This window comes from Pantherophis guttatus, chromosome 5, assembly GCF_059756535.1.
Source record: "Pantherophis guttatus breed Tessera chromosome 5, ASM5975653v1, whole genome shotgun sequence".
NCBI lineage: Eukaryota > Metazoa > Chordata > Lepidosauria > Squamata > Colubridae > Pantherophis > Pantherophis guttatus.
In genome coordinates this window covers 44,087,910-44,110,552 of record NC_142067.1, presented here as the reverse complement: position 1 = coordinate 44,110,552, position 22,643 = coordinate 44,087,910, and the positions used below count along the sequence as shown (strand labels likewise).

The window sequence follows — 22,643 nt, the reverse complement described above, 5'->3', positions numbered from 1 at the left end:
CTACTGATATGTGTATCTGGATGTCTTCGTCAGGTTGATTTACAACTGTTACAAATTCATCAAATATTTTATCCTAGTTTTCATTTAAAACTTGTAAGTTGCCATCCATTTTTTCAAAAGTTTCCAAAAAGGCTTTAACGTTTAAATAATCTGAGTCCCATCTCTTTTTTATATCTCTTTTGGAGGTATTATAATATATATATAATATATATATTATTTAAAGTCATTAATTTAGTATTGCTTTGTTCTCATCAAGTTTTCACAGCCAAATGTGTAAACTATTCCCTTTTGAGGATAAAGAAAATAAATGTTTCAATAAATAAATTTTTTTTTTAATTTCATTTAAAAAAATGAAAAGCAAGGATATGTACAAAAGTAAAATGAAGCAACAGAGTTCTTTTAGGAAAACTAGTAAAGTACAAAATCCTTAGAATAAAAATCCAGCATAGATCACACTGAGTCACTTTCACTTCAAAGAAGAAGGGGGAAAAAATCCTCACACCACTGACTTCCTTGTTGGAAAACAGATATTTTAAATCATATTTATGCACAAATACTGAAAATTCAAATAGGTGTTCTGTCCCTGTCTCCACACACACACAAACACAGCCAGCCGAGGGTTAAGAAAGCACTTGGCACGCACACAGGTTGTTATCTAAAACTTGGCAGCTATACGAGCATCGACTGCTAAGGGCTTTACTTCATCAGATAAACAGAAAAATATATACAAATTGCAAATAGTCCAGTTCAAAACAAGGAACCTTCGGCAGATTTACGCGTTGTTCAAGTGACTAGCCAGAGTTAGTTTTTGTTCGTCACAGTGTCTTAAATGGCCACCACACTCTCTTATATAGTCTCTGGGGTGTGGTCCAGTGACTCAGTTATAATCCCTGGCACGCCTCCTTAACTGCTGCAACCGTTTATCACACCTTCGTTGGCGTGGATCCAGGAACGACAGATCACCTCCCTCGCTCTCATCAGAGACACCTGGCTCCTAGCTAATCTCCTCTTCCTCGGCCAGCACTTGAGGCAGTGCCAGAGGGGAGGGGCCTGGAATGGGAGGCCTGGCCGACTCCTCTTCTTCATGTTCGGAGCCTTCTTCCTCCGATGAGATAGGCTCGGAGGGCGGGGCCACAACACTAGGTTCACAAACTTTTAAGTGTGTGTGTGTGTGTTTTGGTCAGCCACAATTATATTGAAGCTAAACATCACTTATTTTAGCTAATTAAAATCAATTAGCAAAACACATTTTACTCTAACGTACTATGTTGCCCTATTTTAAACCAATAGGTTTATTGTTACCTCAAGATTAGCATTAGACTTTGACATGTTCTGTGCACATAGTCATAGTCTCTAGATAACTCTATTAGATAGTGTATTTCTTGTCTTCCCTTCTTGTCCAATTTAGGGTTTATAGTAGTGCCTTGATAACAGAATCACCCACTCCTGAAGCAAATGTTTGTATTTCCTCTGTTCTCTGCAACTCTTTTGGTAAAGCAGAACTTCTGGCATTTATGTCTCTTCTCTTTTTTTATTCTGAGATAGCTTCAGCAGTAGACAGATTCATTATAAGTGTTTGATATACATAAGAAAGACAGTTTATAAATCAACAGCAGCAGTTTCTAAACCAACACACAGCTGAATGTTTAGATATCCTGGAAGTATATCACTCAAAATTTATAGTAATATGTGCTCTTTAATAGTTTCTAGACAAGAACTGATTTGGTAATTAATAGTTATTATAAAATCAATAATGTAAATATTAATATAGTATAAACACTGTAAATATATGATATGTGTCATAAGGCACAACTACGGGCCTGGTGGCTCAGCAGACTGATAGCATTGTGATTAACACGAGCTGCCTGCAATTACTGTAAGTTCGAATCTCACCAGGCTCAAGGTTGACTCAGCCTTCCATCCTTTCTAAGGTAGGTAAATTGAGGACCCAGTTTGTGGGGGCAATAAGCTGACTTTGTATAAATATACAAAAGTATGAAGGCTATTGCTTAACGCATTGTAAGCCGCCCTGAGTCTCTGGAGAAGGGCGGCATATAAATCAATTAAAAAAAAAAAAAAGGCAAGTCCATTGAATTGAGCAGAACAAGCCTCTTAACTCTGCTTTTTACCTGATGAAAGCATTTGACACTGTAATCAGAGTGGTTCTCTAGACTATCCTGAGACATTATTGATGCTTGAAGGATTCCTGAAGCTGATTCAAATATTCCACAGTGAAATGACAGGTTCTTTATAATGAAGATGCATCAGCTGCATTTGCCATTTCCAATGGGATAAAATAGGGTTGTGTGCTTTCCCCAGTCCTATTCAATCTATTCTTCATTGGGATGTTGTAACAACTATCCAGGGTCTGGCTGAGTGTGTATCAGGTACCAATTAGACAACTGTCCCTTTGACTTTTTCTACTTTTTAGTGATGATTGTACTCCTGGCACACAAAGACAGCAATCTAGAATTGATGCTGAACAAAGTCTCAATAGCTGCTATACTCTTCAGTCTGACAAAAACTGAAGTACCAGCCTATGCCAAATACCAAGCCCATAGAGCCAAAAATCATTGTTTCAGCTCCTTCCTTTGAGATGGCACTATAGGGCATTGTATGTCAAAAAAACTAAACACAGGGACAGTTTTTCCAAATTTCTAGTGTGTCTGATCACAGCTGTCCAGATAAAGTATTCAATTCAATGACACTCAACTGACAAATGTAAACAGCTTCAAATACTTGGGAAGCATCATCTTGAGCAATAGGTCTTTGGACAAAGGAATTTACTCCAGGATCAACAAAGCCAGCCAGGCACTAGGGTGGCTTTGTACTAAAGTGCTCATTCTACACAACATCTATATCTCCACAAGCTAAAAGTATTCAGACCTATGGTTATCCCTTCTTATATGGGTGTGAGTCATGGACTTTATCCCAAAGGCACATCAAACAACTGGAGAAATTTCACATGTGTGCTCCCCATTCCACCCGACATTCATTGGCAAGATCATGTCTTCAGTCTAGAGGTCTTAGAATATGCAGAGCACAGATAAGATGGGTAGAACATGTCATCAAAATGAATGGCTGCCATATGCCTCATCAATTTCTCTATAGTATACTGGATTCTGGGATGAGACCTCAAGGTCAACCATGCAAGTGCTACAAAGCCACTGTGGAAAACCCTAACACTATCCCAAATCCTATTATCTTCAAATCTGAAGAACTATCATACCACATATATAACAGTCATAGTGAAACAAATAGTATAAACACAAATCTATAATAAACATAATAAAAGTAAAGAAAATTAACTTTTAAATGCACTAGCCATGCCTAATATCCTTAAATTTTACATACTGAATTTCATATTCTTTTGTTTAGATATTGCATTAAGGTAAGTTTTGCATGGTACTATGATATCCCTGCTTCTATCTCACTTTATCTCATTTAGTATAATCTCTCATGTTTGTTTTCTGTATATTAAAAATACATTTGCTTAGGTATTGCATTAATCACCAAGCCAGTGCTGAAATGGGTTTGGCCTACAAATTTATGCCATCATAACTTTGTTGATCGTTAAGGTTACCTCAGAATTCTTTGTTTCTATTGTTGTATTTGATGGCTTAGTACTGCAAATAACTTGCTAAAAAGGATATTAAGTGGAACAAAAGCTTATGAATCTATCAATACTCGCACCATAGCACTTTTTTTTTTTTTGCCGGATCCAATTTTCATTTCAGCTAGATGGAAATTGAGTTTCATAGTGATTAAAATTGTAGCTGGTGGAAATATGGAAGAAGAAAACTCTATTTCAGGCTGCTTCAAGGGAGTTGTTCCTTGTAAAAGAATATTAGATATTCTGGTCTCTTTTTAAACAGATAATTAATTCCTTGCATATTCCAGATGCTTACTTTTAATCTTCCCATTACTTATATTTCATGCATCATATTTCAGATAGAATCAATCTTTCCCATACTGTTCTACTTACTTTGACACTTTTTCATTTGAATAAGAATTGTACTTCAGACCGTATTATCTTTCAAAGAACAGGATAGACATATATTTGCCTTCCAGAACAAGTCTAGAATGAGAAAGGAAACCCAATCCAGCTAGATATGCACAGTTCATTATTTTATGTATTTTATTTACATTGCATACCTATTGCTTAATAATTACATTTACTGATTGAGTCAGTGTATTATTAAACTACATTTTAAGGAGAGAAAATGCTAGTTTTCCAACAAATTAATGTAAAAAAAAGTTTTTAAAGGCACAGCTCCTTATGCAGAAACCTCTCCTCCCAACCCTCTGTTCTCCCTCCTTCCCTCTCCCCCTCCCCCTCTCCCTCTCCCTCTCTCCTTCTAGCATTGGTATAGAAATGACATACTCTTCACAAGATAAAATTACTTCACAGATAAGACCACAAACCAAAAGGGCCTCTATTAAAGAATCAGTTTACCATGTATTATTTGATGAGGCTCCCAGGAAATTAGTATTGTCAACAATAATAATTTATGTAGAAATGAAGGTAGAATGTCATACATCACCATTTGGAATTAGTTTTACTAAAATTCCTTTTTTTATAAGAAGTGTGGCAAATTTGAAGCAATTTAAGCAGAAATCTATAAAATATCACATAAGAGCTGCTGTGGAGAAACCACTATCTTTTGTGTATCCAATTAAAAATAATAAAAAATAGTGTACTAGTCAATATTTTGCATGGAAAAACTGCTGCATCATTGTTATTTGAACTCAAAAAGACACCACAATAACAACATATTTTGGAATCTCTTTCATGGTACCTAGTTTTTATTAAGATTTAATTTCTCCACAATTTCTCACTGAGCATTGAGATATATGTATGTACTCTCTATACCTCTGATTTTATTCTTCTTTGGTGACAAAGGAGAATCTTTCGCAGTTTATTCTTTTTTGTTATTTTTGGTTGCCTATTTCCAATGCACACCTTTCCACCAAAAGCAGCAAAAGGAAACAGATTGAAAACAAATGCTTCAGCCTTTCAAAATCATTGTTTTCTTCTCTTACTCTTTCTGTTCTGCATGTAGCCGATGGCAGTAGTTCACTAGCTCAGTTTCTGATGTACTGCACACTTTTACACCTAAATATTCACTTGGGGCCAACTGCTACTGGCCCTAGGCAAGCAGCTGAGCAGTAATTTACAAGCTGGATATCTTTTAGACCTTGTATGAACTCTGCTTTTTGGTATTGTCAAGCTTCTGGAATAATCAATGACCTATGTCTTTGAGAATTGACTTTTTGACAGTTATATTTGGGATGTTGATGCTTTGAAGTAACTACCAAGCTACCTTTTTAGAAGAAAAATGTTCCAAAAACAGAAGTTGTGAGATTATTAGTTTCACACTTGGTTGGCCTTTACCCAAGTTCCTCTATAAATGCATGTTTATAGAATATTAAGTAACTGCTCCTAACAGAATAGAATAACAGAGTTGGGAGGGACCTTGAAGGTCCCTCCCAACTCTGGGAGGGTCCAAACCCCTGCTCAGGTAGGAAAACCTATACCATTTCAGACAAATGATTGTCCAATTGTCCAATCTCTTCTCAAAAACCTCCAGTAATGGAGCACCCACAACTTCTGAATGCAACTCGTTCCAATGATTATGTTTTGTCAGAAACCTTAGTTCTAGGTTGCTTCTCTCCTTGATTAGTTTTCTTCTTGTCCTTGCCTTCAGGTGCTTTGGAAAATAGATTGACACCGTCTTCTTTGTGACAGATATTGGAATACTGCTATCATCCTAGTTTTCATTAAACTAGACATATCCAATTCCTGCAACCATTCTTCATATGTTTTAGCCTCCCATTCTCTAATCATCTTTGTTGCTCTTCTCTGCACTATTTCTAGAGCCTCAACATCTTTTTTATATTGTGGTGACCAAAACTAGATGAAATATTTCAAGTCTGATCTTAGCAAGGCATTATAAAATGGTCCTAAATTTTATTACTGTTTTGATTCCTTATCACAGACCTTTCAATGAATCAATCTTTATTATAATAAAGATTTATTATAATCAAAGATCAGCATAAGGAGAGTGGGACAGAAAAAAATATAAACAAAAAAAATCAAAGAATTAAAATTGCATAAAAAGCTTAAAAAACTTTAAAAACTAAAAATAATTTTATAAAGCAATATATTGGGATTTTAAAAAAATATAAACTAAATCTATCCATACAAAACAGTCTACATTAACAGGCTAGATGTTCATTAAAGCGAATTTGTTGCTAATTTTTTGATATATTTTAAGTACTACTGTACAAACATAGCCACATATATGTTATAGGAGGATTGGTATCTGAGAGCAGCAGAGAAGTGTATTTTAGAATACTATAATCTCTATGACATTTTAAAATCAGTGATGTATCTCTATTATATTTTACACTTTTTCATGTTTTTTCTTATATTTCTTTGTATTTGTTTTCTTTAAAGTGTTCAATAAAAGCAGGGGAGGGGGAAGAATGAGTACTTATATTTGTGACAGTTCAAGCCATTTCAAACTGTTTCAAAGAAATTAACAAATATCCTAAGAACAAAAAAACATAGAATATATGAGAGAGAAAATTGGCTAGTCCACCAGCGGGAGATTTGAAGATCTGTCATTGGCCGGCTTGCCTGCCGGCTCCCTTTATAAGGTGAGCCTGGCAGCACAGCTGGCTGTTCCTTTTCCCGCTAAATAAAGTGCTGAACGGACCACTCGCTGCTCTGGTATTCTTTCCCTGCGCCAATCTTACACTGGCGACGAAGGATTTCAAAAACCACAGCGAAGAACCTCATGGCACAATCGCCACCCAGCGACTCAACAGAGCAAGTCACTGAGCTGGAGTCACTTAGAGTTGATAGCACTAGAACCATGGCAGCGCCACAAATCTCGCTGGCACCATTAAACCCCGATCAGGAGAAGTGGAAAGCCTATATGATTAGGTTCTGCCAATTCCTGACCGGCAACAGCTATGAAGACCTGGAGGACAACCGCAAACGAGCCTTGTTCCTGGCACATTGCGGATCGGCAGTCCTGGAGATGGCCATCGACCTCGTGGCACCCCAGGACATCGAGGCCATGGCGTGGAGTGACCTCCAAGACGTTCTCCAGGAACACTACGCCCCAACTGGCACACCGATGGCGAACAGATTCACCTTCAGCCAACGGATTCAGCAGGAGGGCGAATCCATAAAGGACTTCGTGGCAGCACTACGGAAGTTGGCTGCCAACTGCGAGTTCGACCACGTGGACAACACCATCCGAGATCGCACTGTCTTTGGGATGCGGGACATCTCCCTGCAGAGAAAGTTGCTGAGCAGGAGAAAGGTCTCGCTAAAAGACATAATCGAAGAGGCCACAGCCGCAGAAACATCAGAGGTGGCAGCGGCAGTGATGCGGAAAGCCAAGGCAGTCCACAGAATTAAAAAAGCTCTCCAGACCTCATCCGAGGAATCCACCACGGGATCCGAATCGGATGAGGAAATGGCAGTCCATAAGGTCTCCAGACCACCCAGACACGAGACCACACAAAATGGCAGTTGAGGAGAGAGCTGTGCCAGCTGCAACAGCGACCACGTGAGAGCCAGATGCCGGTGGAGAGATGCGACCTGCCGCCATTGCCAGCGAAAAGGCCACATTGCGGAGGCCTGCAGAGCCCCAGAACCAGTCCGGGAGAAAGCCAAGCCGGAAAACCGCGATCACCAGAGGACATCCAGACGGTCCTACCAACCAAGGCATGAGGGAGACAGGTACCCGTGAAGCAGAGCAGTCCACCAAACCACCATTGCCCACACCGATGACCACAATGCCACAAAGTTCATCGTGACGGTGCATGCGGAAGGGAATCCATGTGCAATGGAAGTAGATTCAGGCTCAATCTACTCCATTATGGGCTGGCAGCAGCTCAAAAAGTTGAAACCGCGAATTTCAAAGAGCCAACTGCAGCCGCTACGCGCAAGTCTCGTCGATTTCAGTGGAAACCCCATTGGGGTCCTGGGGAGAGCTTCACTGAGCATCAGCTACCATGGATTCAAGGACGACCTACCCATCACCATCGTCAAGGACAGCTGCCCGACCCTCTGGGAGTGGAGTGGTTCGAGCCTCTAGGGCTCTCAATCAGAGGAATTCATCAGATTCGGCAGGATGAACTCAACAAGCTCCTCGGAGAGTTCAAGGACGTCTTCGATAGCAGCTTAGGTAAATTTTTGGGGAAACCCATCTCTTTCAATTTAGACACCTCAGTCACTCCGATTCGGCTTAAGCCTCGCAGGGTTCCATTTGCACTTCGGCCTAAGGTAGACGCTCAGTTGGATAAGCTGATTGCCCAAGGCATACTGGAACAGATCGATCATGCTGCTTGGGAGAACCCCCACTGAAGCATGATGGGTCTGTGCGCATCTGCGCCGACTATAAATGCACCATTAACTGGGCATTACAGCAGAGTGCATACCCAGTTCTAGTGTTGCAACATCTGTTGCATTCACTCGGGAGTGGGACCATATTTGCGAAACTGGACCTGGCCCAGGCTTACCAGTAACTGCCAGTCGAGCAAAAAACTGCGGAGGCTCAGACTATTATCACCCACTGGTGCGCATTTAAATGCAACCGCCTCCAATTTGGAGTCAGTGCAGCCCCTGGCATTTTCCAATCAATGATGGAGCGCCTCCTCCAAGGCATTCCGGGGGTGGTGCCGTACTTTGATGATGTACTAATCTCCGGCACCTCCAGAGCTCAACTCTTGGAATGGCTTAGGCTCACCCTGAAGCGGTTTCAAGAGAAGGGCCTGCATGTGAGGAGAGACAAGTGCATCATTGGGGTCCAGGAGGTCGAGTTCCTGGGCTACTTAATAGATAGCACTGGCATACGCCCCACCAAATCTAAAATCAAGGCAATTCATGAAGCTCCGGCCCCCCAAAACAAGCCAGAGCTTCAGGCTTTCTTAGGATTGCTAAATTTCTATAGCGTTTTCCTTAAACAGAAAGCCACGATTGCTGAGCCACTCCATCGCCTTCTGGGAAAAGCGGCCCCTTGGAAGTGGGGCAGAGCCGAGGAAACCGCATTCAAGAACATCAAGGGGCTCCTGTCGTCGGACAGTGTACTGATACAATATCATGAAATGCTTCCGCTGATATTGACCTGCGATGTGTCTCCATATGGGGTCGGGGCTGTCCTCAGCCACCGACTGCCCAACAACACAGAAGCCCCCATCGCCTTTTTCTTTAAGACTCTGGCGGCAGCTGAGCGCAACTACAGCCAGCTGGATAAGGAAGCCTTGGCCATTGTGGCGGGCATCAAGCGCTTCCACGAATACCTCTACAGGAGGGCATTCAAAATCGTTACGGACCATAAGCCCCTCCTCAGACTCTTTGCAGGCGACAAACAAACACCGACACACATGTCGCCCAGGATGACGCCCTGGGCCATCTTCTTTGCTGGGAATTCATACACCCTCACACACAGATCTGGCAAAGCCATCAGCAACACAGATGCCCTCAGTAGGTGCCCAACGCAGGAGCCTGTGGAAAACCCCGCACCCACCCTCGGCCTTTTCCACATCAACGGAGACCTGCAGTGCCCAGTATCTTCCACAGACGTAGCAGCCCACACGAAGAAGGAAAAGACCCTCAGGCAAGTCATATCCTGGGTCCTGAGGGGTTGGCCAACAGAAAAGGTGGGCGAGGAGTTCAGCCCCTTCTTAAGAAAGCAACAAGAACTTTCAACCATGAAGGGCTGCCTGCTCTGGGGCAACAGAGTAGTGATACCACGAACACCTCAAAAGGGGACCCTGGAGAGCCTTCACATTGGGCACCCAGGCATCATAAAGATGAAGGCGCTGGCCAGAAGCTACGTCTGGTGGCCCTCCCTGGACAAGGACATTGAACAATGGGTTACCAGATGCACCCCGTGCCAGGAGGTCAGACCAGCACCACCACAAGCCCAGCCCACAGAATGGGAGACGCCTAGTGCCCCCTGGTCCCACATCCACATCGACTTTATGGGGCCTATGGCAGGCAAATACCTCCTCATCGTGGTGGATGCCTTCTCCAAGTGGCTGGAGGTCATCCAAAGGCCCACCATCACCACCGAGGCAACCATCTGGGCCCTGCGCAGACTCTTCACCACCCATGGCATTCCGGATGTCCTGGTGTCGGACAACGGGCCACAGCTCACCGCCAAGCTGATGGAATCATTCCTGACCGAGTTGGGAATCTGCCATGCCCTCATTGCCCCATACAGACCATCTGGAAATGGACAAGTTGAGAGGATGGTGAGGCTCACCAAAGAAGCTCTCACCAAGATGGGCACTGGGGATTGGCAGGAGAGGATCAATAAATTCCTCTTCACACAGTATATCACCCCGCACGCTACCACACACAGAAGTCCAGCCGAGCTACTCATGGGAAGGAAGCTGAGGGCACCACTGGACCGGCTACACCCCCAGTACAACCCCCAAGAACCAGCAAGCACAACCCAGCCGCCGCGCACCTTCACCAAGTGAGACCTGGTCTACGCTCTCAACTTCCGTGAGCCTCCGAAGTGGCTGAAGGGAGTAATCAGCCAAACAACGGGCCCGAGGTCATACCAAGTGGAGCTGGGAGACAGGCAGATCATCAAACACCATGTCGACCAGCTCCGGAAAAGGTGGAGGGAAAGTGACAGAAGCGGCCAATACCAATCTGTTGAGGTAGGCCTGCACCACCCCGATGAGGTAGGCTTGCCACAACCAGATGAGGTAGGCTTGTGCCACCCCGACGAGGTGGGCCTACAACACCCAGTCCAGGAAGACCTACCACACCCCGACGAGGTAGGCCTACAACACCCAGACAAGGGAGGCCCCGGCAAGGTTGGACTGCTCCACACCGGTGGAGCAGGCCAACTACCACCACTGGAACGTGGGGACCCCCAACAACAACCACAACAGCCGCAGCGACAACCGAGACCAAGGACCTGGACGACGGCGGACGCCTCTAGCACCGGAAACCAGCCTCCGGCCGAGAGGAAAAGAACCATCAACTTACCGGGTTCTGGGCATCCAGACCTGATCAGTGGCGAGTTGCAGAGGCTGAGGCATCATTCCCCGGGGCCGCCAGGGAGTTCCGAGAACCCAGCCGGAGGTGCTGGGCCGGAGCCCGCACACTCGACGGCCGAGTTTCAGATGGTTCCAAGGTGGGAACCGGGAGAGACAAGAGCCTCGTCTGCACGGGTCAACAGCGAAGCAAGAAGTGATCTGCGCAGGTCAGATAGGACGGGGAGGCGACTACGTTACGTACGTGGCAAATGGAGAGACAGACTAAGAACTAGGAGGGGAGGGGTGTTATGTCCTTATGTGGGCATCCCCGCAGGATTGGCTAGTCCACCGGCGAGAGATTTGAAGATCTGTCACTGGCCGGCTTGCCTGCCGGCTCCCTTTATAAGGCAAGCCCAGCAGCACAGCCAGCTGTTCCTTTTCCCGCTAAATAAAGTGCTGAATGGACCACTCGCTGCTCGCGTATTCTTTCCCTGCGCCAATCTAACACCAGCACTGACTAATACATGTTGCATAATGTAGGCATTTATAAAGTATATATATGTATGTGGCTCAGAAATGGATCACTGTACAGTTAAACAAGGACAGTGTTTTTATTAATGAATCAGAATTGAATCCAGTATGGTTGTGATTCCCTATAGTAGTCTATTGTTTCATGAATGAAGATTTTAATATGATTCAACAAAATTATAATGCTGAAAATATAGCCTAAATGTCTTATTTTAAATTTTAGAAAAAAGAGTTATCAAAGTGGTTTTTTTAAACCAAAAAGTAAGAAGTGGTCCAAACAATGTAGAGAGTAGTGAGTAATATATCAGCTCGTAAATCCCCTTCTGCACACATACTGTTGGTGATAAAAATGACTTTTCAGTGTTTATGATTGGCATAAATGTTTCCAATACAAGAAGAAGAGTCATAAGTCAATAGCAGAGCATATGCATTGAATACAATGAGCCCAACCTGCAGTTGCAGAGTTCTTCAGGTATAGCTAGAATTTTTTTTTTTCATATCCTTCCTTATTTCTTGTCATTTCACTGGAACTAGATTTAGTTCTCTTAAATATGTCACCCTACAGACTCAGCAGCTGTATAAGATCTATGGAGTCCCTCCCTCATTCTAAAAGTCATCTGCCAGCATCCCCTATTAAATAAAAGATATATGTTCATGTGAAAAACATGAGCAAGGATGATCTGGAGGACTATTTCCTTTAGCATACATTTTCCATTTCACATATTGTATTCTACTGTTTGAAGAAGATAATCTTTTTTTCCAGCACTTTCAATGAAGTCCAGGTTCCTTCCTTCCTCCCCCCATAAAAAATTAAATAGCATATAATAGCACAAACTATTTAATTGTATAAATAATATGGTTAAAATTATGCCCTAACAAGGAGACTGAACTCCAAAATAGTTTGATTCTCCAAACAATCAGTTTGTAGCTTGATTGTTGACAAACATTACTAAGCAAAAATAGATTGAAGTCTTTGTTAGGAATTCCAGCCATCAGCTGGTGTGGCCATCAAAAGCATATTCCTTTTGGTTGGGGCTGAATGCATTTGCTTTAAATTTATTCATATAATATTCTGCACGCTGCTATATTTTAAACTCCTCTCAAGCTGCCATGTCAAAAAGAGAAGAAGAAATGGTAATCACAACATAAGCATTAGCATGTAAAAAGGAACTCTCTATAATATTTTCACAATCCCTTCTCATTATAGCATTGTGATCTTCAGGAAAATCAATTCATGTAACTCACTACTTCTAAGAGGATTCCATGTTTATCGCATTCCATCCATTTTTTTTGAGTGGGTTGGATGCTAAAAATAACTTAAATAGCAGTGCTTCAAATTTTACTTTTGATTCCAGAGCTGAAAATATAAATATAGTAAATATTTGAACAGAGTTCACTTCAGAGTTGGAGTTGTTTCTCTTTTAATAGATCAAAGCATAATGATTTTGTAGTTTCATCCAGTTTATATCTGCTTTGTAATGTACAGGAACAGCAGTAACACTGTATATTGTTCCTCACTTGTCTATTTTTACAAGACAAATCTCATATTGTCTTGGTAATTAAAATATTTATTTTATTTAATTTATGTATCTATCAAACTTTAAATCTCCCATCTCCTTTATAGACAGTCTCTGGGCAGTGTACAAATAAAATATTTAAACATAAAATACAGTATCTAAAATTTTAAAAAGGCAAATGTAATTAAAATCCAATATTAAAAGTTAATTAAAGGGTGAGGAAGGCTTTTGGGGCACTAATCCCACCTGAGTTCCAAGCAAGAGAGCAGTCATTTAATCTTATGAGTTGAAACCATCAAGAATCTACGAGTAAACTTTCATAGACTTCCTGTTCCACCTTATTTTAACATGTATATATTACTTTCGTAAAGCTAGGCAGTGTATCTGACAAACCTTTACCGTAATAATTTATTTTGTAGCAGAGATACAGAAAGAGCTAAATCAAAAAGTAAAGCATCTGTTACTTTTTCTCCTGGACTACAACAGGAGGTAAAATGAAGTAAAATCTGCTCTTACTGTATGCTTCATTTATTCTTGCACCAGAATATGCAGAAAATGTGTACTTTAAAAATTAATTTTTCACCTTAATGTTGAGGTCACAGTGGCTTTTCTCAATACATACCAACATATGTAACAACTTAATATTACAGTTTTTGAGATGTAGTATTGTAAATTTTAATTATCTTTTCTAAGATCCTAACTCATAATGCCAAGAGAATATTTCTAAATGATTGCCCAAACTCATTGCAATATGTGAGTTGCCATCTGCAGTTTCAGATCTAATGGCAAACAAGGGTAAAGAAGTTGCTCTCCTCTTAAGTCCTTGATAGTATTATCACAACTTTAAGGACAAGTCTGATTCATAACTCAGTAGAATGACTGGATGACTCAAAGCATGGACTGGCTTTCTTCACTTTAACTAAATGTTGTGATTTAACAAATACAAAACCTAGAATTACTTCCTTGTTCTACTAAATCTAGCATATTCTGGATAATACTAAAGAAAAATTTGTCTCTATTGTGTTGTGCTTCTTCATGTATATGACACTTGGAGTCTTTAGCATAGAATTCTATTTGGGTTACTGTAACATCTATATACTACTAAAACTCCTGTGTCTGTTTGGTCATTGTAACCTTCATTTGGGCAAAACACTACATTACGGGTGGGGCAAAATACATCAACATAGTTACCTCAAATGTGCTAACCTACAGAATCCTAGATCCATCACTCCCACAGGAATGAAATTTGGGGAAACTGTTGCTACTTTAGGGCTGCTGGGCACTACTGCTTCAGTGCCACTGTCATGCTGCAATGGTCATGTGATCATCAATGTCAGTATTCCCTGACAGCTTCCGAGCCACTAGTACAATACCTTGCTCCCTCTTCCACCTAACAGCAGCTACTTTCCTGAGAGAAAGGAAGGAAAATGTTCCAAGTTCTGTTATTAACCTCTCTGTGGGTTTAGGGGAAGTGGGGAGAAGGAGAGGAATAGCTCTCCCCATATCCACTACAATTTTAAATATAACAAAATGTATTACCTATGACAAATACATTAAGCATTTAACACCAGGTGTCTTTCAACATTATGTGTAAACTTGTTTCTTCAGCAAATATAATTTCAGTTGCTTCCAGATGGTGCAGTTTAACTCCCTTGATAAGGTTACTCATGAGTGGTTTTCTTTTTAAACAAAAAAATTAGCTAGCAATTGTCCTTTTATTTTTTCACATCCCCCCCACCCCTTGGAGCTCAAATTGATGCTACTTAAAACAGAATGTGAAACGAATTATTTCTATGCAATTGACATTCCTACGTAGATTTGCCCAGTAGATTCAGAAAAATGGCTCTCCAAAACCTATTGGATTACAGCTTTGAGACTGATAGTATTAATTGTAGCTTGACATACCAACAACCTCTACAGCATTACAAATGTCTACCTCTATTCCAATATTTATAACAAACTGTCTACTGCAACCTCCGCCTCTTTTGGGCAGGTGTGCAAAGCTGTGACACACAAAGGAGAGTGATAAGGCTTCTGTGTCAACATCACAACATTTTCAATACTTCTACCTGATATTGCTGACCAAAAGAAAGGACACAATGGCATATACTGTAATAACTGCATTCATTTCATGTAAGGACTCAGATCTGAGTTTACAAAGAAATAGATGTACTTTCTCAGCTGAAATAAAAATATAAACCCTCGCATAATGTAACAGAATTTAGCAAATCAACCATTTGATGCCTACATAGATGCATGTATGTACGAATGTATATACATGCATAAAAATCCCCCTTTCACCCTAATGGGTGGTCTGTGTCTTCCCCAATCTCAGGTCCTCTACCTGAGGCCTAGGAGTTTGAGGTTTCTGTGCAGTATCTTAGCTGTTGTTGTTCCTGAGATCTGTTGGAACCACTCTCCCAGTTTAGGAGTCACAACCCTGTGTGCTCTTACCATACCTGGGAGTCTGGGACCATTTTTACTTTCCACATCCTCTTCAGCTCCTCTTTCAGGCCCTGGTACTTCTCCAGCTTCTCCTACTCATTCTTCTTGATGTTGACGCCACTTGACACTGCTACATCCATTGCCACTGCTGTCTTCTGCTCCTTGCCTACTATCATGATGTTGGGCTGATTGGCTAGTACCTTTTAGTCCAGATTTTTCCGGCTACTGGCAGGATTTCCAAGATATCTTAGCTATCTGTTGATGGTGCATACCTTGAAGGATATTGCCTTGCCATGGTATTTCCTCTCCCAAGTTAGGCATTTTTCTCAGCAGCTTCTCTTTCGATGCCATCATAGTGATGTACTCCTGGATGTTCTGGTTTTGTACAGCACTGTGTCTTTGACACTTACTAGATCCAGCCTGTTCTCTTTCTACCTGGTGTATAGTCTCTGGATGTTGGACTTGGGGTGGAAACTTCCATACATTTGAGGAACTTCTAGGTTTTCTACATTGACAGCTTCCATATTCTTCTTTGGTCAGATTACTCTACTGGCAGAGTCTCTGATGACTGGCAGGGCATATTGAGCTGGTTCTTCAGGATTTGGCTTATCTTTTGGTGGTATTTAGATATTGCTGTCTTTTATTTATTTTTATCCAACCATATTATTTTGATAAATAACTGAAGGTGGCAAGTATACCTAAAACAACTTCTCCTATTTTCCCCACAACAATCCTGTGAGATGGGTTGGACTGAGAGTGAGTCATCCCAAAGTCACCCAGCTGGATTTCAAGCCTAAGGAAAACTAGAACTCAAAGTCTCCTGGTACCTAATCTTGTGCCTTAATCTCTAGATCAAACTGGTCTTCCTTGCTTCCTCATCATTGTTCCCATTTGACTATAGGATGCCAAGATACTTGCAACTGATTTGTATGTCTGCTAAATGGCCTGCTGCTAACAGTTATCAATGTTAACTACCTTTTATGTCTTGACTACCAACCATCCACACATCTCCACACAGTGACATCACAATGTCCTCCACACAATGATATCACAATGTCCTCACTGTATATCATGCCAAGTGGATCAGCAAGTTAATGTTTTGTTCACTCTTAGCAAACAGCTTGGTGTCATTCATGCAAAGGAGGTGACTCATGAGGAGGTGACTCCTCATATAGAAGAGAGGTATTTCCACTCTTGAATTTGTATCCATATCCAATCCCTGTGATTATCTGATTGAGAAGGTTAAAGCATATGCAGAATAGTGCTGGGAACAATAGATCATCTTGACATTGCTACAATTGATAGCCCACTTATATAAGCTGTCTAGTTGACTTCCAGTCCCGTTGAGTCTCTTGAGGAAGGGGTCCTGTTGACATTGTATAGTGCCAGGCATTCACAGATCTATATGTGTAGCATTCAGTTCCATGACAGCATACAATCTTTATTCAGTTCTGTTACATTCTTCTAGTTCTTACATTCATTAACATATAGCATCTTTATTTTTATTTCATTCAGTTCATATGTTAATTCATGTTATGTACAGTTTAGTCATCTTACATTCCAAGTCACAGTTTTCCATGTGCCATAGTTAGCACCAATGATGTTGACTCCTGGTATTCATTATGATATTATTTCTTGATTATATTTCAAATGTGGTATATTTAAGTTGTGCTTGTATTTATTTATTTTTCTATTTTTCTCCTGTACAGGCAATGCAGAGACTCTAAGTGGCTTGCACATGGTATTAAAAACTAAGTAAAATATTTACAATATAACAACAGTTAAAAAATTAAAACAATATCACCATAGAGAAATTGTAAACAATAAATAATAAAATTAATATAATAATTTAAGTATAATAATTTATAGATTTTTTTTATTGAAAAAGTTTTTCAAATACAAATTCCCCCCCCCTTTTTTCCCCCTCCTCCCTAACCCCCCTGATTATTGATATATGTATACTGTTTATTGATATATATATATATAGATAGATAGATATATAGATAGATAGATAGATAGATAGATAGATAGATAGATAGATAGATATAGATATAGATATAGATATAGATATAGATATAGATATATAGATATATATTGATATATGTATACTAGATGAAATGAGACAAAAGCACATGAAATATGACTAAAACTATAAGACATGCACCTAGACATACCAACAACCTTCCTGCCCACTTCTAAAGACTATCATATTAAGCATGAAGGATTCCAAAAGGTTTGTAAGCATAGTTGTATGCTTATAATTTATTATATTGTTCACAACTCAGATCCCCTCTTGGAGGAAGATAGGTGGTTTAGAAATATGAAATATAAACAAACAAACAAATAAATAGTTGACTGAATGTTTTAGACCGTTTTGACTGGAGACCCACTTTAATACAGTTGTCATTCACATATCATTTTGTAAGCAATAGAACTCAATAGTTTTGTAATTTCCTAAAGAATTAAGTGCACACAGTAAGATGCTTTAGAGAGGAGTCAGATTCCTGGACACCATGGGAGAGGAGTTTTTATTTCATTCTTTGTAATTGCCACACTCTTAATGAAAACTAAAGGTCAAAGTATCCTTCAGGCGGCTAGTGATGTATATAAGAAGGAGAAAAATGAATATGTATTCACTGGAATTTTCTCCTCATGATTATTTTGTGTGTTCAATGGCTAGACTTTGATAACAAGTATTGCCTTTCTGTGTGCTCATTTTTATTATTCTCAAGAAGTCTACTTCTATTACAGTTTTGTTGTGTTAGTTTGACATAGGATATGGAACACTAATAAATTACTATGTTACTGAACAAAGAAATAATTAGAACAGTATTAATGGTCATGTTTTTCTTTTTCAGAATTATATAGTTAATTACTAAGTTCTAATAATTACTAAGGATTAAACAATTATATGTCAACTGTTACAATTTATTTAATAGTTTTCTAATAATAACAGAAAAACAGAACAGAATAACAGAGTTAGAAAGGATCTTGGAGATCTTCTAGTCCAACCCCATGCTCAAGCAGGAACACTATACCATTTCAAACAAATGGTTGCCAATCTCTTCTTAAAGACCTCCAGTGTTGGCCTGAATATGTTGAAGAATATTTGAACTGTTTTCAGTCAGTTCCTAAAGTTGAGGCTAACAAACAGAAGTCTACATTAACTTGTAAAGGCAATAGATGAAACATCTGGAACATCTCTCTAGGCCACTAGAAATAATACTGATGATTACTCAGGGAAAACAGGAATCTACTCTTAAGTAGATAGTGTATCAATTATATCCCAGAAGTGAAAATGATATTTACTTAGTATGTAGAACTAATTTATTGCTGAATTCAATAAAAGAAGATAACACATAGCATATAGATAATCCTGTTAGTAGAAAAGTAAAGAATATGTGCAAAGTAGTGAAAAAAAATCAAGCTCAGAGAAAACACTAATTAACATTCTACAAAATATTTATTTGATTGAAATATGACATTGAAAATATATATACCGTATTTTCCGGCGTATAAGACGACTTTTTAACCCAGGAAAATCATCTCAAAAGTCGGGGGTCGTCTTATACGCCGGGTACCCGAATCTGAGTTGCTGGCGCTGACCGATGACACTTTGGGAGCGCCGGCAACATTGAGGGGAAGCTGTACTCCGAATTAGTTCCAACCTACAAGAGGTGCCAGGCAGTGCGCGGCCCACGAGAAAGGAACGCGTCCCCACTCTACCCCGGAATTCGGGTCACCTTCCTTTCTTTCCCAGCAGTCCACGGTGAAAGCGGCGCTGCGGTCGACCTGGGCCAGCGCCTTGCACACCTGGCTCTGCGTCTCCATTATGAGAAGCTCCATGCGACTTCGCATGTCTCTGCCCCAGTCGCGCAGCTCTCGCAATCCGCTCACCGGAGGAGCCATGAAGTGCTCGCACCGCCTTGCCAGATCTTCCTCATCCTCCTTTCCCCATGGCTTTTCCGGTTGTAATTGCTGCTGCTGCTGCCGCCGAGGCTGCTCCTTCATCTCCGCCCGCTGCACCAGACCCAGCCCGGCCAGCACCGCCGTGGCTCCCGCAGTCCAAGCGGATCGGCACCCGGGCTCGCAGGCGAAGGGTGGGAGTGCACAGCGCGCTTTCCTGGCTTGGCGCCGATCCGGACGGCTGCAGAAGGAACTGGGCACCGGCTGTCATGTCTTTTCTGCTGTGCGGGATTCGGCACCTGGGCTCCCGGGGTTTAAGCCTCCGGGCCGGCCCGTGCTGCTCCAGGATGTTCGCTTCGGGCTCCTTGGAATCACTGCCGGGCAGTTCTTCCCGTTGGGGCGATGGTGGGTGGCAGTGATCGGCGTCGCTTGGACTGCGGGAGCCACGGCGAACTCCTTCCCCATGAGGTATTGCTCTGCATTTCATCACCTCTTCCAGGCTCGCAGCCACCCACCATCGCCCCAACGGGAAGAACTGCCCGGCAGCGATTCCAAGGAGCCCGAAGCGAACATCCTGGAGCAGCGCGGGCCGGCCCGGAGGCTTAAACCCCGGGAGCCCAGGTGCCGAATCCCGCACAGCAGAAAAGACATGACAGCCGGTGCCCAGTTCCTTCTGCAGCCGTCCGGATCGGCGCCAAGCCAGGAAAGCGCGCTGTGCACTCCCACCCTTCGCCTGCGAGCCCAGGTGCCGATCCGCTTGGACTGCGGGAGCCACAGCGGTGCTGGCCGGGCTGGGTCTGGTGTGGCGGGCGGAGATGAAGGAGCAGCCTCGGTGGCAGCAGCAGCAACAATTACAACCAGAAAAGCCATGGGGAAAGGAGGAGCAGCGCTAAATTACCTTCCGGGGTGGAGGGGTGTGTGTGGAAGAATAGGTGAGGCTAAAACGGCTTTCTCGTTCATCCCGATGTCGGGAGAAGCGGCTTGAGGGGCGCCCGAGCTTTTAAGATTTTAACCTGGGCTAATCGGGCGGGGGAAAGAAGTGCTCTAGTCTGCAAACGAGGCAGGGTCTTGGGTTTAAAGGGTGGGGGGGGGCAGAGAAACTTTCAAGGCAGTTTTCTCTCAGCCAGAGGTAGAATCTGAATGGGAGAATATGGGCGTCGCTGCGTGGATTGCATTATTTCGCTCATTTCTGGAAATATCCCTGCGCCCCTTTTCGCCTCCCGGAATTATGTGGCTCCCACCCACCCCACCCCACAACAGATCTGCGCGAGAGGCCAGAAAACTGTGGGTTTCGTGTGTGTGTATGTAACAAAAGGTGCAGATGTCTTCCCCCCCCATTTCTTTCCGGCTGCAGCCTTTCTTCTGAATGGGGTCGGGCTGGATACGCCGCGAAAGAGATCGGCTTGGGGAAAAAAAACCGGTCTGCCGCCTTTACCACTACCTCCCCTCTCCACAAACACACACTTTTTGTTGTTGTTTGTTGCTGATAACATTCCCCCTCTCTCTCCCCCCAATTCCACGGGTTCAAAGCCGCCGAGAGAGAGAGAGAGAGAGAGAGAGAGAGAGAGAGAGAGAGAGAGAGAGAAAGAAAGAAAAAAAGAGTTTTGATTCTGCCGGCTTATCGCGAAGGCATTGGAACAAGCAGCCTAAAACTAGGAGGCGTGTAAAGTCACGGCTTAACGTTGCCGCAATGAGACTTTGGTGCCTGTTTGTGTGGACGGTGTCCATGCTCGCCGCGTCCTCTGTATCGAGACCTCTTTTAAAGCTCCTTTTTGATAAACCCCCCTTGTGCCTCTTCTCCGGGTTTCTTGGTAACTGGGATCCGCTACACGTGCAAAACGGAGTCCCGAAATGGCTCTCCCGAGGTTGCCCGCTCTCACCATTACGGCAGCCATCCGGATTGGCGCCAAGCCAGGAAAGTGCGCTGCGCACTCCCACCCTTCGCCTGCGAGCCCGGGTGCCGATCCGCTTGGACTGCGGTAGCCACGGCGGTGCTGGCTGGGCTGGGTCTGGTGCGGCGGGCGGAGATGAAGGAGCAGCCTCGGCGGCAGCAGCAGCAGCAATTACAACCGGAAAAGCCATGGGGAAAGGAGGATGAGGAAGATCTGGCAAGGCGGTGCGAGCACTTCATGGCTCCTCCGGTGAGCGGATTGCGAGAGCTGCGCGACTGGGGCGGAGACATGTGAAGTCGCATGGAGCTTCTCATAATGGAGACGCAGAGCCAGGTGTGCAAGGTGCTGGCCCAGGTCGACCGTGGCGCCGCTTTGACCATGGACCTCCTTGGAATGCTGGAACCAGCTGGTTGCTGCGCGGAGCTTCCCCCAGGCATCCAGGGAGATATTACCGACGCTCTGACTTCCCCAGACCGGTGGAGCTCGCCATCAGTGGGGGTCAGCTGGGGAAGTTGGAGCGTCGGTAATACCCCCCTAGATGCCTGGGAGAAGCTCCACTCAGCAGCCAGCTGGTTCCAGCATTCAGCAGCATGCAGCCTTGACTAGATTGGCACAGCTTTCTGTCAATGTCATCAGTCAGTGCCAGCAACTCAGATTCATGAAGCTGTGCGGATCTCGACAAGGCTGCATGGGTGAAGGAAAAAAACCTGGTACAAAATAGCCCTCTTGCCACTACACATAGCGTAGCCCATTACCTTTCTCTACAGTACAGCAACAATACATACAGTACAGCAACAGTACATACAGTATAGTATACAAATATAACCGTCAAGACCCCATCATGGCTCCACCAGCAAGAAGAAAGAAATATGAAGCCAGTTTTAAACTTAAAGTTGTAAACTTTGCCATGGAACATAATAACTGTGCTGCTGCAAGACAATATGGAGTAACAGAAAAGATGGTTCGGGACTGGAAAGCAAATGTAAAAGCGTTAAAGAGTATGCCAAGGGGTAAGTGTGCATTAAGAAGAGGCACCCCACATTGGCCAGAACTCGAAAAACATGTAGCAGACATGGTGAATGAGCATCGCCAAAACAGTTATGTAGTGACACGAAATAAAATACGTTTGTTTGCACTTCAGTGGGCCAAATCTAACCCAGATCACAGCAACAGATTTAAGGCCACTGTATCCTGGTGTACTAGATTCTTGGAAAGGCATAAGCATTTGAATTAAAATTACCATATTGAAATCAAATCTGATGTTTTTTAATTTTTATTTGGTGTGCGTTGGAAGAGGGGTAGTCTTATACGGCGAGTATAGCCCAAACCCTGTATT

The 22,643-nt window shown here is 42.6% G+C and overlaps 1 protein-coding gene across 5 annotated transcripts in view; it reads right to left on the bottom strand.

The window, feature by feature from the left end:
* Window positions 1-16,516, bottom strand: part of GBE1 (1,4-alpha-glucan branching enzyme 1) — a 167,197-nt gene extending 150,681 nt beyond the window's left edge. For 4 of the 5 annotated variants that reach the window (XR_015734452.1, XM_087895004.1, XM_087895002.1 and 1 more), the window contains exon 1: window positions 15,524-16,513. The gene's annotated coding sequence lies outside the window, so the exon portion shown is untranslated. Of the gene's footprint in view, window positions 1-15,523 lie in introns of all 5 variants that reach the window. The other variant, XM_087895005.1, reaches the window with a different exon arrangement.
* Window positions 16,517-22,643: the final 6,127 nt, after the last annotated feature.